This window comes from Anomalospiza imberbis, chromosome 4 (genome assembly GCF_031753505.1).
Source record: "Anomalospiza imberbis isolate Cuckoo-Finch-1a 21T00152 chromosome 4, ASM3175350v1, whole genome shotgun sequence".
In the NCBI taxonomy this organism is placed as follows: domain Eukaryota; kingdom Metazoa; phylum Chordata; class Aves; order Passeriformes; family Viduidae; genus Anomalospiza; species Anomalospiza imberbis.
The window spans coordinates 52,723,517-52,738,459 of NC_089684.1; positions in this window are offsets into that span (position 1 = coordinate 52,723,517).

Here is a 14,943-nt window from a genome sequence, read left to right on the forward strand (position 1 = left end):
AAATTAATGTCACTTTTCTTCTAAGCAGAGCTCTGAATAGCATTGGTGCTTCCAGGTGAAGTTTGGGTTCTGGCACCTTGCTTGGCCACGGCAGCTGAGTGATGCTCGCCACAGGGAGGCCTGCGGAGTGGCTGTTTCTCAGAGACTCTCAGCTGGAATTTGCTCCATGGGGGCTTGCTGGCCTCTCGGCTACTCAGTACCAGGCATAACAGTCTGAAAAATGCAGGGCAGGATCAGGCCCTGAGCAGTTATTTAATCCTATCTTATAGGTCTCAGCAAGGAAAATCCATATTATCTTGTTGCCTAATACTGTTCATGGGATACAAGAAATCAGCTTAACAAAAAATCCTTTGTAGGATAAGTGCAAAATATTCCTTTTGCTTTTAAGTTAAAAATAAATGTCCACTGTGAGGTAAATGGTAGAGGGAATAAAGGAATTTCCACCTGAAATGAATAGAATATTATGATTTTTAGTTGGTTAGCATACTAGATTCTAATCTGTTAATTAGAAATTTTCATGTCTGATATCTGGAAGTTTATTTTACTTTTTTTTATTGCTGAGATAAATTCCCATTCCTTTACAAAAATAAAGTGCTTGGAACTGTGTTATATCCTGCTGCAAGTTTGTTATGAGTGATTGGTACTTCTTCAGCAACAAAATCACAGGCAGAGTCTTCAGTAAAATCCTGGCTTCAGTGCAGTCTGCAGGTTTTATTGTGGCTCTCACCAGCAACATGTTACACCAGTAGCTGTGTTTTTAAGCAAGCATAATGCTTTGAAACTCATAAAGTGTTTTTTCCGCAGTGCAATGTTGTACTGTGGAGGTTGGTTTTATGCTTCCCTGGATAGTGAGCAAATCTGAGATAAAACCTTTCTGGCAACCCTAACACCAGATACACTTTACTGAGTCAGTCTGTGCAAAAATATTCCTTCTCAAAATACAAGCAAGGGACTGGGCAGAGCTCTGGAGATGTAAATGTGAGCAGTTAGAAACCAGCTCTGAACATAGCCAGCTCTGGCTTAACACATGAATGTAGCAGGTTACAGCTGTGGTACCTGCAGTCATTTTGATTTTTTTGACCATATGAATGCAAGAGAAGATTTTTGGGGGGAAAAAAAACCCTGAAGATAGAGGAGCAGGAGTCTAAAGCTCTGGATTTGAGCTTGCTTCTTTGCACATCAGTTTCAAAGTTTAAGGTGTCCTAAATAAGGCAGGAAAAGGTAAGCAACAAAATATGACCCCACAGAGCCACAGTTGCTCTGTGAGAGCTTCGTTTCTGCCTGACTGAACCTAAGGCAAAATATTTCTCCCCATGTTCCAGCAGGGAAATGGGGTATTAACAGAATGAGAAGCCAGACTGGCTCTATGATGAGAGTTCATTTATGAAATGTGACTTTGGGGGAGATGATAGAGCTGAACAGCAGGGGATGGACTTGTTTAAGCCTCCCTGGGCTGGGGGGAAGTGTGGCTCTACCAGGCACCTCAGACTGACCACAGCACCTCACCATATGGTGGCATGAGCAGGGCCACAGTGTGACCCTCCCAGGCCTGCTGGAGACCATCCCATCAATCTGTGCTTTTCAGCTGGTGCTCCTATTGACAGCTGCGGCTGCTCTCCTTGAATCCTTGGGAGATGCCCTCAAAGCTCAGAGGCATATGTCTCCTTCTCGTCCAGGCAGACTACGATAAATCCACCCAATTCCCCATGAAAACCCACTCCAGGACTGCAGATTTGCAAGGCAGGATCTAACACCGAGTCCTGAGCAGCCCCCTGGGCTCAGAGCCTGATAAAAATGTCCTGATCCAGTTCATTGAGGTCCATGGCGAAGCGCCCGTCCATCCTGGGGAGAACAAAAGTGTTGGGCTTGGCAAATCATTTCCGTTAATGTAGGAGACAATTACTGATGCCTCTTTGCAAATTGCTCTTCTTTGACGTTTTTATAACTCAGTAATTTCCAGTTGTGTTCCCATGTTTGCCTCTTTTGTGTATAGTTTTCCTATTTTTGAGTGCATGGTTCACAACATTTAAACAAACACTAACAACAAATTACCTGCTCAACTGGGTTCTGTGAAAAGGGGCCCTGAAACTTATTTACAAATTAAGCAGACTCGGGCAAGGAGGGAATAGTCACCGGGAGTGATTTGCGGGTGCTCTGCAAATCACGCCTGGTTCTCTCGCCAGAAAAGTCCTGCTTTTGGGGAGGGTGAGAGCTCGGCGGTGGAACTCTGTGTATTTTGCCCAAGACCTTCTCCCACAGGGAAAAAATCCACCTGATGTTCTTTTCTTTTTTTTTTTTTTTTTCCCCTGTTGATAACACTTTGGCGAAAAGATCCATCAGAGAAGTAAATCAATACACGAGCAACCCCACATCCGGCCTCATTTGTTCTTACTTATTTTTCTGGTTAAAGAATTACTCTGTTTTGTATGCCTTTAATTCCCTCCGACTGTAGTAAAATAAAGATTACATATTTACTTTCCAAAAAATCACGTCTCATTTTAAATCACATTTAAGACATGATGCAAATTTCTCCACAGCTTTCTGAAAGAAGTTTTTTGACACGGAATTGATCACTCCAAATGCAATATCTCCTCACTTAAATTGCATAATTACTAAGATGGGAACCAACTGTGTAGTTTGTTTTTTATTGTATTTTTGATCCTACAAATCTCTACTGTATTTCGTTGCACAGCACTTTTTATGTATTTCGCCTCGGGCTGATGTAAGATTGCATCCCAGCATCTTTGACTAACTCTGTTCTCCCATTTCGATAGCTTGATTTAGCTATAGTTATAAATAAAATTCAATATGTGCTTTATGCATTATTTTAGAGAGATAAGCAGATTATGGGCTCTCTTTAAAGCTGCCTTTAAAGCTGCCTATCTCTTAAAGTGGCTGTGTACTGCCAGACTTTAAAATTCAACTGCGCATCTGTTTGCACAAGTTATTGCCATGACAATACCCTGAAAAATTATTTACGTCTGGGGTTTTCGCAGCTCGGGATTTTCAGCTCTTTTCGTTGGTCTCCGCATTTTGTTTTTCTCTGAATTCCCAAAAGATAAAGAGGGACCTACCAATATTTACAATCGGATTTTGTTGTCTCCTTTCATCGCTGAATTTCGAGATACTTTTAATGTGGTTCCGAACATCTTTAACGCTTAAAAGCTCCTGTTGAACAGAAAAGCACAGACATTCTTGCCCTGCAAGAAGGAATTTTAAATTGGAATAGGTCTCTGTTCTTTCTGTTTTACTATTATTATTGTTACTTTTTGCGTTAAGTACAAGGTTAAGACTGTGTTTAAGCTCTGTCCGCGTTGCAGGTGGAGCGTAGGGATCGAGACCCTCTCTTCCTTCCTTTCTCCTCTGTTTTTGAGGCGGAGGGCCCCGGCAAGCCGCCTCTTCCCACCTGGCAGCGCAGAGCGCGGTGGCGGATCCCGGTGTCCCGAGGCAGCGGCAGCGCTGGGACTGCCGCCAGAGCTTTGTGCGGGCAGGCACCTCCTGCGCAGGACTTTGTCAGCCGGGAAGCCCCCGCAGGTCTGACCCTTCCTTCCACCTCTACATCCATCACCTCCCCGAGGTTTCCCCTCTTGTCGGAGGTAGGCACAGCCGGTGCGGGAAGGGCCAGGCAGCGCTCTGGGCCAGGCGCGTTTCTCCACGCGCCCCGGGGAAACTATAGGTAAAAAGAAAGGAAAAATAAATCCTTTTTGGTGTCGTCGGAAGAAGCGGCTCCGGGGCAGGATGGGCAGAAAGGCCCCGGGGAAAACGGCAGGAAGCTTGCGTGACCCAGGGGAGGAAGGCGGAGGGTAGCTGTCCTCGGGCGCTCGAGTTGAGCAAGCCTCTTTCATCTTTTCTGTCGATTTGGCTTAATTTACCTCTGCCCTCCAACGCCCTGTGAGTTTAATCACATCAGATCTCCTTCAAGCCAGAGCCAAAGACTGGAAAGAACGAAAGAATGAACAAGAAGATAAAAGAGTGGAAGGGAGAGAGAAAGGGAGAGAAAGAGGAAGGAAAGAAGAGAGAAACAGAAAAGGGAGAAAGAAGGAAAGAAAGGAAATTTAAAACTAAGGAATTGAGAGAAAGAATGTAAGTAGGAATACGAAATAAATAGTTCCTTTATCTTAGGCAAAAAAGAATAGGCAGGTGGTCTGCTGACATTTGACACAGCAGCAGAGGTGCTGTTACTCTTCCCTGGGCGCACAAGCACAACCCGCGGGTCGAGCGTGGCTCCGCGCGGGGTGACTGAAGCTCCTCCGTGGGGCCGAGTGGGACTTCGCCAGCTTCTCCTGACATCTGTGTGTGTGTGAAACCATTGTAGCGCTGACATGCAACACAAACATGCCTCCGTGAGAGCCCGCTCGTCCCTGGGCACCTTTGAAAACTAGGTCTGATTGGGCTGTTGGTTTGGTTTGGTTTGGGGCGAGTGTGTTGCTGGAGTTGGTGCATTGTTGGTGGGGGGGAGGAGATGCAGTTCTCGGTGTGGTCCCTTGAAACGAACATTGGGAAGGTTTGCTTTGTTGATTTTGTACCAACAACGTCATGCTTGTTGGCAATCCTTTATTCGCATTAGCTCTGCTGCTCGGATGTGAAAGGAGAAGCGGGACGATTCACACCGCTTGCTGCAAGCTTTGGTTAATGGGCACGGATCGATTAGTTGTCAGACCTGCGCCTTCCCCAGGTCACGGCATGGACCAGGGGTTCCCAGCGGTTCCGCAGCATCCCTTGCTCCTGCATCATTCCCAGAGCTGCGGGCGAGCTCTGGAGCCGCAGCCTCGGCGGCCGTGGCAGCCTGCGGCGAGCTAGAGTCCAGTCAGCAACCCCGCCCGAGCCCTGCGAGCGCCTTCTTGTTTGTTTGCCTGTTTATGGCCCTGTGTCTGCCCGCTGCCCGCTCCCCTCCCGCCGCAGCGCAAGTGCCGCAGTGCCTTCCCTTCCTTTCCCTTCCCGGCACGGGCGGCGGAGGGGAAAGCTCCGGGAGGGGAAAGCCGTGGGGCTGGAGGGAACCCGGGGCTCTGTGCCCGCGGTGTCTTGGCTGCTCCGGCCGCGCCCGGTCCCGAAGCCCAGCCGAGGCACCCCTGCCCCAGCCGGGGGCACCTGCGGGAATCCCTGGATGAACTCGGGGGTGGGGGACCCCCCTCCCCCCAGAGGAACAGAGGGCTTGGATCAACTGGTTGACAGACTTCTGTCACGTTTGAAGCTTTTTTAATGAGCAAATGTGTTCCCTTCCAACCCCCCTTTCTGCCCCATCTACTCTGTTCAGCCTCAAGCGGGCGGCTCGGAGGGAGGGATGGGGCAGAGGGGCGGCTTCTCTCGCTGCCGGGGGGGGGGAAGGGGAGCTGCTGCCCAGCCCCTTGCAGCCCTCCAACGCTTCCACTTCGCAACCTGGCCAACCCAGCGTTCCCGGGGGTTTTCCAGGGATGAAACCATGTCGTTCCGTTCTTTCTCTCGGTCACTGGAGAGGGGCCATCCCTTCGCTCAGTGCCGTGCGTGCTCACCGAGAGCACCCAGGGAGGCGAGCAGCAGACATTCAGGCCGACCTGTGTCCCCTGCCCAGGGGACGGGAGGAAGGAGCACCCGCTGGCCTTCACGGTCAGCGGCAGTCCGGACGGGCCTGTGGGAGTCACCCCTGGGAAGCCCTGAGCCTCCCGGAGGTCGGCATGGAGAATGGCTGCTGTTTGTAGGTGGGCAAAACAGAACTTTTTTTCGGGTCCCCCCAGCCCCGGCCGTGCCACAAGATGTCCCATCCTGGGAGAGACAGCCGGGTCGCCGCAGCCCCGTCGGTGGCAGCATATTCCCCGCGGTGTTTGGGGAATGCCGCTCGGATGTTCAAAGATAAAAAGTAAAACCAATCCAACAACACACACACGCACACCCATCCCAGGGAAGGAGGTGGATAAGAGCTAAAGGGAAAGAGAGAGCCAGGTCAGAAAGATAATTATCGTTTCTGATTTTGCCTTTGTGATTTCTTCACTTTCCAAATAACATTCGGGTGTACTGTTGGCAGCGGTGGTAAGTCCCACATCATAACCTTCCTGAAATTTTTCCACCGGTGGCTACAATTCAAGCACTCGTTTTTCTTCTTCATAAAAAAAAAAAAAAAAAAAAAAAAAAAAAAAAAAAAAAAAAGTCATCTCCAGACACGTGGAATTAAGGTTCTACCAGGATTTACACTTCCAAACAGCCATCGGGCAGCATCTCGGCACCAAGAAGCTCCGCCGCAAGGAGTGCTAATTTTTCCTAAGGATAACTTTCCCATTTTACGGAAAGCGGGCTAATAATTTAAGTTTGTGAAGTCACATGTAGCTTTAAATAGGCATCAACACTAACAATCACGATCCCGGCGCTAATAGCTCTTAAATACCTCACTAATAGCCCCCACGTGGAAAGAAATCCCCAAGTGTTATAAATTCAGTTTAACGACCAGAAAACCTCCTGGGCAGCGACGAAATACGAAAACTCCCTTCTTCGAGTTCCCTGTCTTTGATTTATTTTTAACTACAGGCTCATGGGAACGCGGTGCTGGAAAATCACGTCCAGATGTACCTAAAGAGGCGCTTTCTCTGCTGAAGTCCTCTCCCTAAAGGGAATGGGAAAAAAAAAATCTTTGAAATAGTTTGAATTTTGGTTTGAGCATGGATCCAATCGTAAAAAGAAGGGGCAAAGCGGCGGCTGCGTTCGGTGCAGAGACGCTCAGCGAGGAGGGAGCGGCTCTGAAAATAGAGCGCAAAGGCGATGTGCTCCTCCGGGGTAGCCTGTGCCGGGTGGAGGGGAGGCAGCTCAGAGCCCAGGGCTGTTTGTTGGTCTCTTGGCCGTGCATTGGGAAGATGCCCGGGCTTGCCCGGAGCCGGGCGGGCTCGGTCAGGGCTGCTGCTCCGTGCGCCGGGCTGCGCGCAGGCGGTGCCCGCGCCTCCGCGCCCCAGCTCCTGCTCTTTCGGTGAAGTATCAAAGATTTGGCTGTAAGAGTGGGTTCGCAGGAGGAGGCAAGATAAGCGGCCCTGAGAAATGAAGGGGCTTTTTCCAGGTAAGAAATCTTTTGCCTAAGCCTCTGCAGGGACTTTTTAGTGCCTTAAAGTGTTAGAACGAAAAACATCTATTTCTGATAGCTTTCACAAAGTTTATTCACTTTCTGGTTCGGTAATTTTTTTTTTCTTTTGAGAATTACATCCAAGATGGAATCGGGAAAGGGAAACAAACATGGCTGTGCTTGCTGCTGGCTCTCATTTAATCTATTCCGTCTAATATTCCATATAATAACAGCAAATAATGATAGGATCATCCATCCCCTTTCAATTGTACAATAACGAATATTCTGGTGCAGTAATTTGGGGCTGGATATACCGTATAGATTTATTTTAAGTTTTTGTTTCCCGATCAGAAATTAACAAGTCGCCTGAGCAGCCGGCTGTATAGAGAGTACAGAGCTGTCTGTCCTCGCCTTAGTGTAGGGTATTACAATTCAAATCCAATCCTTTTCACCTCGTATTATTGGAAAAGGTTGTAGGGAGCTGGCCTTTGTTGCAGGAAATCCCATTTAAAAATTGCTTTATAGGCCATTTACTGCAATCCTCGACATTGATCTCATTACAGCTCCCTCTCACTGCTGTTTATAAATCCTGGTATTTACCAGCCCTTGGCAGCCATGCCTGGTGGCATTGCTTGCTAAGGTCTGTCACTGGGAGGAGGATAAGAAGTGGAAGTTCTGTGCCACTTTCTGGATGGTTTTGTCTGGAGGAAACATTATTATTTACTGGAACAGTCGGCCAGAAGTAAATCTTGTGCTGACTCATCCAGTACAATCTCTTAAACCTCCGGGCTGTCTGTCTGCAGAGGACGTGGATTTCTGTGCAGGAGCCTTCTCACGCAATGGCCTAATTCAGCCAGGAGGGGAGAAACACCCTTCTAAGTGGTGGGTTAATTGCTGGATTTAATAGTCTGGAGAAAAATGAAAAGGTAAATTAATAGAATTAATCTCAGTTCTGAACTGGTTCCAGAAGCTTTGAAGGGATGCTCTTCTAGAATACATCACTGGGCAGGACTGTGTGGCTGCAAGCATGGCTATGAAGCTGATAAGTTGCAGCATCTTCTGGGTACTAGCAACTGTACAGATAAATGGAGGAGTTAGGCCTTAAAGCTTGCCTTTGTCTTGAAATGGGAAGCTGCAAAACACATGCTGGGTGGAAACAAAACAAAATACAGTGACTAGTGTAGTTTTTCTTTCTACCATTTTTTCTGTACTACCAGGTAAAGCCACAAATAAAAAACAGGCTTGAAAGCTCCTTTAAGGCCCCTATTTTTTTCAAATGGCAGCTGGATCTAGAACTAAGGAAATATGTGGCTATATTTGAATTCTGAAATAGAATGAAGATTTTAATCCCATTTCTGAACCATTATAACAATAGGATTATCCCAATTACTATGTTTAAAATTTTCTGTTAAATTCATGTGAGAACAGAATTGGTATTTAGAATAATGCTTGTTTTTCTGCCTAGGGAGTATCTGTACCTGATACAGAAGTCCTCAGTGGGATTTGCTTGTGCAGTACTGCCGAGCTGGTTTGAGGTTAGCTGTCCTCAGAAAAAGCATGGAGTCTCAAGTTTCCCAGCCAGCACCCTGGAGAGAAAAAAACCCAAAACAATCAAAAGCTCCCCATCCCAGACTTGTAGGAAGAGCAACAAAATGAGCAGGCAGATGCTTCCTCCTTCTATATACAAGATTTCAGGAGAAAGCCAGGCCTGACAATCCATACCATATAGAATATCTCTAGGAGCTCCATCATGGTGTGTCTTGTCTGACAGCTGATTCAGCTCACTGAGTCATCAACAGTTAAACTATGCTCTTAAGTTCTGGAAGCTTGGACTTCCTTGTTTGGATTGAAGCACAGGCCAAAGTGAGGGCTCTTGCACTCCTTGCTAACTAGGGGTTTGTCTAGGGTGAGGAATTCTTGTTAAAACTTTTCCATCGTAAAGGGCTAATTAAAGGCAGAAAATGAGACGAGACTGGAGCCAAGATCTCCTGAGTGTGAAATCTTTGTGTTCTAGAGAGTTTTCTCTCCATTTTCAATTTGTCTTTGTTTTTTTTTTTTTTTTTTTGCATTTCTTCTCACACTTGTTTATTACATTGATTTCTAATTCGTGTTAATGAAGCTCCCTATTTGATTGATTGTTCCTCTATCATGATTAGTTTCTTTGGAGGCTGTCTGGAGCACCCTCCTGCTCAAAACAGTCAGAACAAGTTGCTAAATAGTTAAATGGATTTTTCTGTATTTCAGTTTTTGCAACCCGTGTCCTTTCACTGGACATCACTGAGTGCAACTCCATCTTCTTTACTCCCTTTTCTCACAGGTGTGTCATTTACACACATTGATAAGATTTCCTGCAGCCTTCTCCAGGCTGAACAGTTCCAGATCTCTCAGCTTCTCCGAGAATCATCAAAATTGGAGAGGACCTTTAAGATCGTCCAGTCCAGCTGCCAACCCAGCACTGCCCCTGTAACCTCTAAGCCCCTAAACCCTGTCACCCACTGCCAGAACCAGACATCTCTTAAGCACCTCCAGGCATAGTGACAGCTATTTCAGCCCTTTAATTGTCTTTGTGGCTCTTCACCAGACTCACACCAGTAAAGCCATGTCTCATCCTGAGGAGCCCAGGGCTGGACCCAGTGTTCCAGATGTGCCCTGCCATTGTTGGGCCGAAAGGAATGATCACCTCCCTTCACCTGCTGGCAAATTCAATGTTAGGATCTCATTTCTGCATGCTCAGAGTCTCTAAATTACTCCTAGGTCATCTGTCCTGATTTATTTTAAATTTCTTCAGGAGCTCTTTGTTCATCCATGGATGACCCCTGTAGCTTTCGTTTAATTTTCCACACATTGAGTTGGACTGTTCTTAAGGCTGAAGGAGACTGAAAATCAGCCAGCTCTCCTGGGACTCTTAATTTTTATTTCTTTTTCTCCTCTTTCAGAAAATATCCCATGGGATTCTGCCAAGTAGGTGCCTGAAAGAGCCAGAGTCTGTTGTGTTGTGATCCTGCCAGTTGTTTTTTCCTTCCCATGAGAATCTTCAACTTCACAATTCCATGGTTGCTGCAATCAAGACTGCCTTCAGCCCTCTCATCCCTGAACAGCTCTTCCTCTTTTGCAAGGATGAGATTCAGAAGGGTGTCTCTTCCCACCTGTCCCTTCACCAAGAGGTTGTCAAGAAGTTATCATTAATGTATCTTGAAAGCAGCCAGGATCCCTTGTACCCTGTTGTGTTGTCAGATTTTTTAGTAGTTAAACCCAACTATGAGCATTTCATAATAATAAATTATTAAATGAAACTATTGTAAGAATAAATTATTTAAAAAAAAAACAAAGAGCAAAAATGTGGTCCTTATTCAAACTGATATTTTAAGTTTCAACTTGCCTAAGTGTAGGTAATGAACTACTAAATGGAAATTACCATGGTTTTTGTTGTGGAAAAATAGACCCAATTCAAAGCAAAGATGTACCTCCTACAAAATACTGTGTCCTAGGGAGACATGATACAGAATTGTTATATTACGGAGGATTTTTCCATTTGGGGACCCAGCTGGGGGTACCTGGATTAAGACTGGAGAATCTGTGGTAGGCTCACCCTGCCTGACAGGTGAGCCCTCACCCAGTTTCTTCCTCAAGGATGGGGGTGAGAATTGAAATGACAAAAAGTGAGAAAACTTATGGGTTGAGATAAAGACACATCAATAGGTGCAGTAAAAATTAAAGAAGCAAGTGCTTGTATTTATGTCACTTTCATCAGACCAATACTGTGACACTTATCAAGTAACAGCTTCTTTGGAAAAACACGGTGCAGTTTTATTGCCAAGTGTGATATTATACGGTCTGGAGTATCTCTTTGTGGGTCAGCTCTCCATCTGTGTCCTCTCTCAAACCCCTGCTCGCCTCTTGCAGGGGCAGAGTGAGGAGTGGAGGAAGCCTTTATGCTGTGAATCTGATGGATGCTGTGCATTGGTCAGCAATAGGTAAAGCACTGGTGTGATATCAGTGCTGTTTTGGGCATAAACACACAACGCAGCATCACATGGGCTGCTGTGAAGAAAATTATGTCCCCCTCAGCCAGACCCCAGTACAAGGCTTTGCACTGTTTTTATGGGAGAAAAAAAATTTGAAAATCTGGCCTGATCATCACAGCTGTTTTAAGTTTGGGGGCTTTTTTGTAAGGGATATGATGGCCTTTCTGAATAGTTTCTTCACAAAAAATTCAATGACAGGTGAGAGGAATAATATCTGATAGAAAGAATAGTATGGCTTGTCTTCAGTAGCACTTTCTGGCTAGTTGGGATCTTGGGAAGTGGGGCTCAAGGTGAGCAGAAGATATCTTCCTCCTCCTGGAACAGGATCCCTCCGTGGGCATTTGGGTGGGATGGGATGTCAGTGTTAGGGATCATAGGGAAAGAGTCCAAGAAAGGTTAGTTTGGTAGATCTGACCAACTAATTTAAAGACTTCTTTCTAGACACAGTGAGTAAGAGATTCAGGTAAGAGTGGCTTTTGTCCTTTTGTCCCATACTTAAAGGCTTTCTTTGGCTTTATTAGCTGTCTCAAATATTTAATGCCTTCTTGTGTTTCCAGAGAGCATCCCTGTCCCTCTGAGCTGCTGCTCTGCTCAGCTTTCTGTTCCCTGGACAAATCCTCAGTTTCTTACAGTCCTTCACAGTATCTTTATGCGCATAAAGAGTCTCACTGGAATCACACACAAAATATTTTATGAAGAGACTGGCCGTGAATTCATAGCTACCAGCTAAATAGCCTCCACACCATTTAAAACCTCAGTGAGAATTATTTTATTTCTGTGCTGTTAGTGTTGTTTTACATCCTCTATTATCATAGATCACCTCTCACCATTCAGAAACTGAGTACTGTTGAATTTCTGAGTCACAAGCTCAGTGGCATTACTAGTGCCTCATCACATTATTGACATGATGGTGAAAGAGATCTGGTAAACCTGTGTTTAAATTGCAAATTTAAACTTGTGTTTAAATTATGTAAGTTTGCACCTTCATTTTGGAGTATTTTACATGAGAATTACTTTTTTTGGGGGAATTAGTTCTATCCAAAGGTTAAAGAATTGTCAGACTGTAGATGAAGTTTTACAATAATTTAAAAGTGGTGGTTTTTCCTTTGAAAATCAACTCTTGTTTTTGCAAATCAGGGTATGAATACAAACATTCGAGGAATACTCTTGTTCTCTGTTTGAGTTTTTTTGGCAGGAGATAGCATCCACTGATATCCTGTGCTGAAGAGATTAAAATGTATTGCAAATGGCTTTTACTTTTAATGGGGATATTTTATTAAAGTCTTGTTCAGTGGGATGAAGCAAGCAGAGCTAATGCAATAGCCTTCATTGAAAGATACTTTGATGCATTTTTTTATTTGATATCTTTCAAAATACTTTAACATCTCTCCAAACATGGAATAAAAAGACAGTTTATTCCATCAACAATTCAAAATTTAAACAATTCCAAAATTCTCAGCAGAACCTAAAACTCCTGTAGCCTTTCAACCTGCTGACTGGATGGTTGGGTGTTTCAGCAGTAATAGAGCTCTGGTCCCATGTGTGATGCCACAGGAGCCACTTCAGCTTATCAATAAGGTCATTAATGCAAAGCAGCAATATTGCTTTTAGAAGCAATATTACAGAAACTTCACGGTTTCCATAAAACCATAAATCCACATTAAAAAAAAAATTAAATCCATAAAACCACAGCTGAGCTGTCTGCAGCAGCCGCTGTGTCTCACCTGAATGTTTGCCTCAAACATGTCCATCCCTTGAAGGCACTTGGTTGTCTGATGAGTGACCTGGTGGCCCTGTGGTTTGCAGAGAGAGGTCTGAAGGCTTTCCTAGGCATGTTGACAGAAATGTCTAATAGGTAATGTGAGCAGACTTTAGGAAGAGGCAAAACCACAGTAATTCTTATGCCAAAGTAAAAATCAGGGTTTGTAGCTTCCAGAGAGTGTCTGCTACCCTTGGGCTCCAGTCTGGCTTACCCAAGTCAGGGGCTCTTTTGTCCCAGGCTAGCACTCAAGCACATGTGTGTGGCTGTGGCTCCAAGAAGGGGGCTGCTTTAGGGGCAGACACAGCACATCCTGCAGCTGCTGATCACCTGGGAGAAGTGAGATGAACATGAACAATGTGAGATAAAGATACTGATGGTTGGGGCTCTTCTGCCTCTGACCAGGGACACTGCTGGACGTCATCCCAAGGCTGGCTGGATCTCCCTGGTGCATGGTGAGAGCCACATAAGACATTTCCCAAAGGATGTGTGCTGCTTGCAGCCTGAATGCCAGAGTGTCTTGCTTAGTTCAGCAGGATTCACACCTTTGGATTAATTTATTTCAAGCCCTTCCAGATACTGAAGAGTTTTACCATGAGGATGGGGTTTCTTCATCACTGCATGCAACAGGCTGCTCTCCTCATGGGGCATCCATCCTCATCCTCATGGACACCCAGCAGAGCCCTGCTCTCCCTGCAGCTGCCTATCCTCTCTGGGAGACAGAAACACAAATGTATTTTTCTACCCTTAATGATTTAAGAAACAGAGGAAAATTTGGAAAATACAGGTACTTCCAGTCCATGACTAAACACATCCCCAACACAGCAGGGTTTTGTTTGTGAGTGTGACATACTGGCAATTGTGCATCTGTCCTGGACCAACTGAACATTTCTCTGAAATTTAGGTAAAGCTGAGGATCATCTCGCCTACTTAAGACTGATGTTTCCCCATGTGTCTCCTAGCAGTGAGCCCCTCTTTCTGCTGGCTGGTGACACTACTGTCCCCAAGGGGCCAGTGGTGAGTGTTTGGGGTTGGGGTTACTGCCCCATCAGCCTGCCCACAGCTGTCAGCCCTGCCCAGGCCTAAAGGAGATGTTATTTTGGGAGGCACCATGACCCAGCCTGGATGGGAAAACATCTATTTAAGGAAGCAAGCAACCTTTAAGTGCTGCATCCTTACATCTGCAATAAATGTGTGCATGAATCATTTATAGGAAAAAAAATTACAGATTTAAATACTGCGTAATTAAGAGCAACAATACAGTGTTAGCAACAACAGATCAAGAGCTAGTGCCAGTGTAAATGGTAAGGAATGTCTATTCTGAGATTTTCCAAGAACTGCACATTCAGCATTATTTCTGAAGTTTATTGACAGTTCAGTATAATAGATGTTACATAGTCACTGACCTGGTAGCACATGTAAGAAAAAGATGGGTGGGATTTTTTAATGCACCAGAGAAAGAAAAATGCCTGCTTTGGTAACCTCATCTGTGGGCAATCCAGTGATGTTTCTTCCTTCACACAGAGCAAAGTAATGCTCTGTTAGAGGGCCACTACTGTACAGGGATGTAAACTTAATAATTTAGGGGGGTATTTTTTGCAGATACTTATAATTTTAGATCACTGAGTTCACAGTCTTTGAATCACTGAGTGATTTCATGATCAGCAGGCTACTAAGAGGAACATTGAGATAACAGTAATATCTTTCCTTACAGAAAGCCACTGGCACCAGGACTGGGTAAACATGAATCCAGCCAGGATCAGGTGAAGCCAAGTGTGGAGAAATGCTGCTATACCATGCCCTGCCTGGATGCCTAAGGGAATTTAGCGGATAGTTTGTTTTCTTCTAGCAACCTTTCTATTGAAGAAAGATACCAAGGCGGGAAGAAAAAAATAGCCCCGAAATCTGGGATTTTCTGGATTCCAGTGGATGCTGTTGACAGCATTCTTGGCATTCTGTCCACCAAACTCTGTAGCTTTTCTTATGAGATTTCAGTCTTTCTTCATGGCATGGTATTAAGCAAGACTCAAATAATACTTCTTAGATTTCTGTGCATTATATTTTACTTCAGTCAAAATCAAATTGTTGACAAAAAGGGAGTTATAGAAGCAGAAAATGTGTTTTTTTCCTCAAAGCTGTGC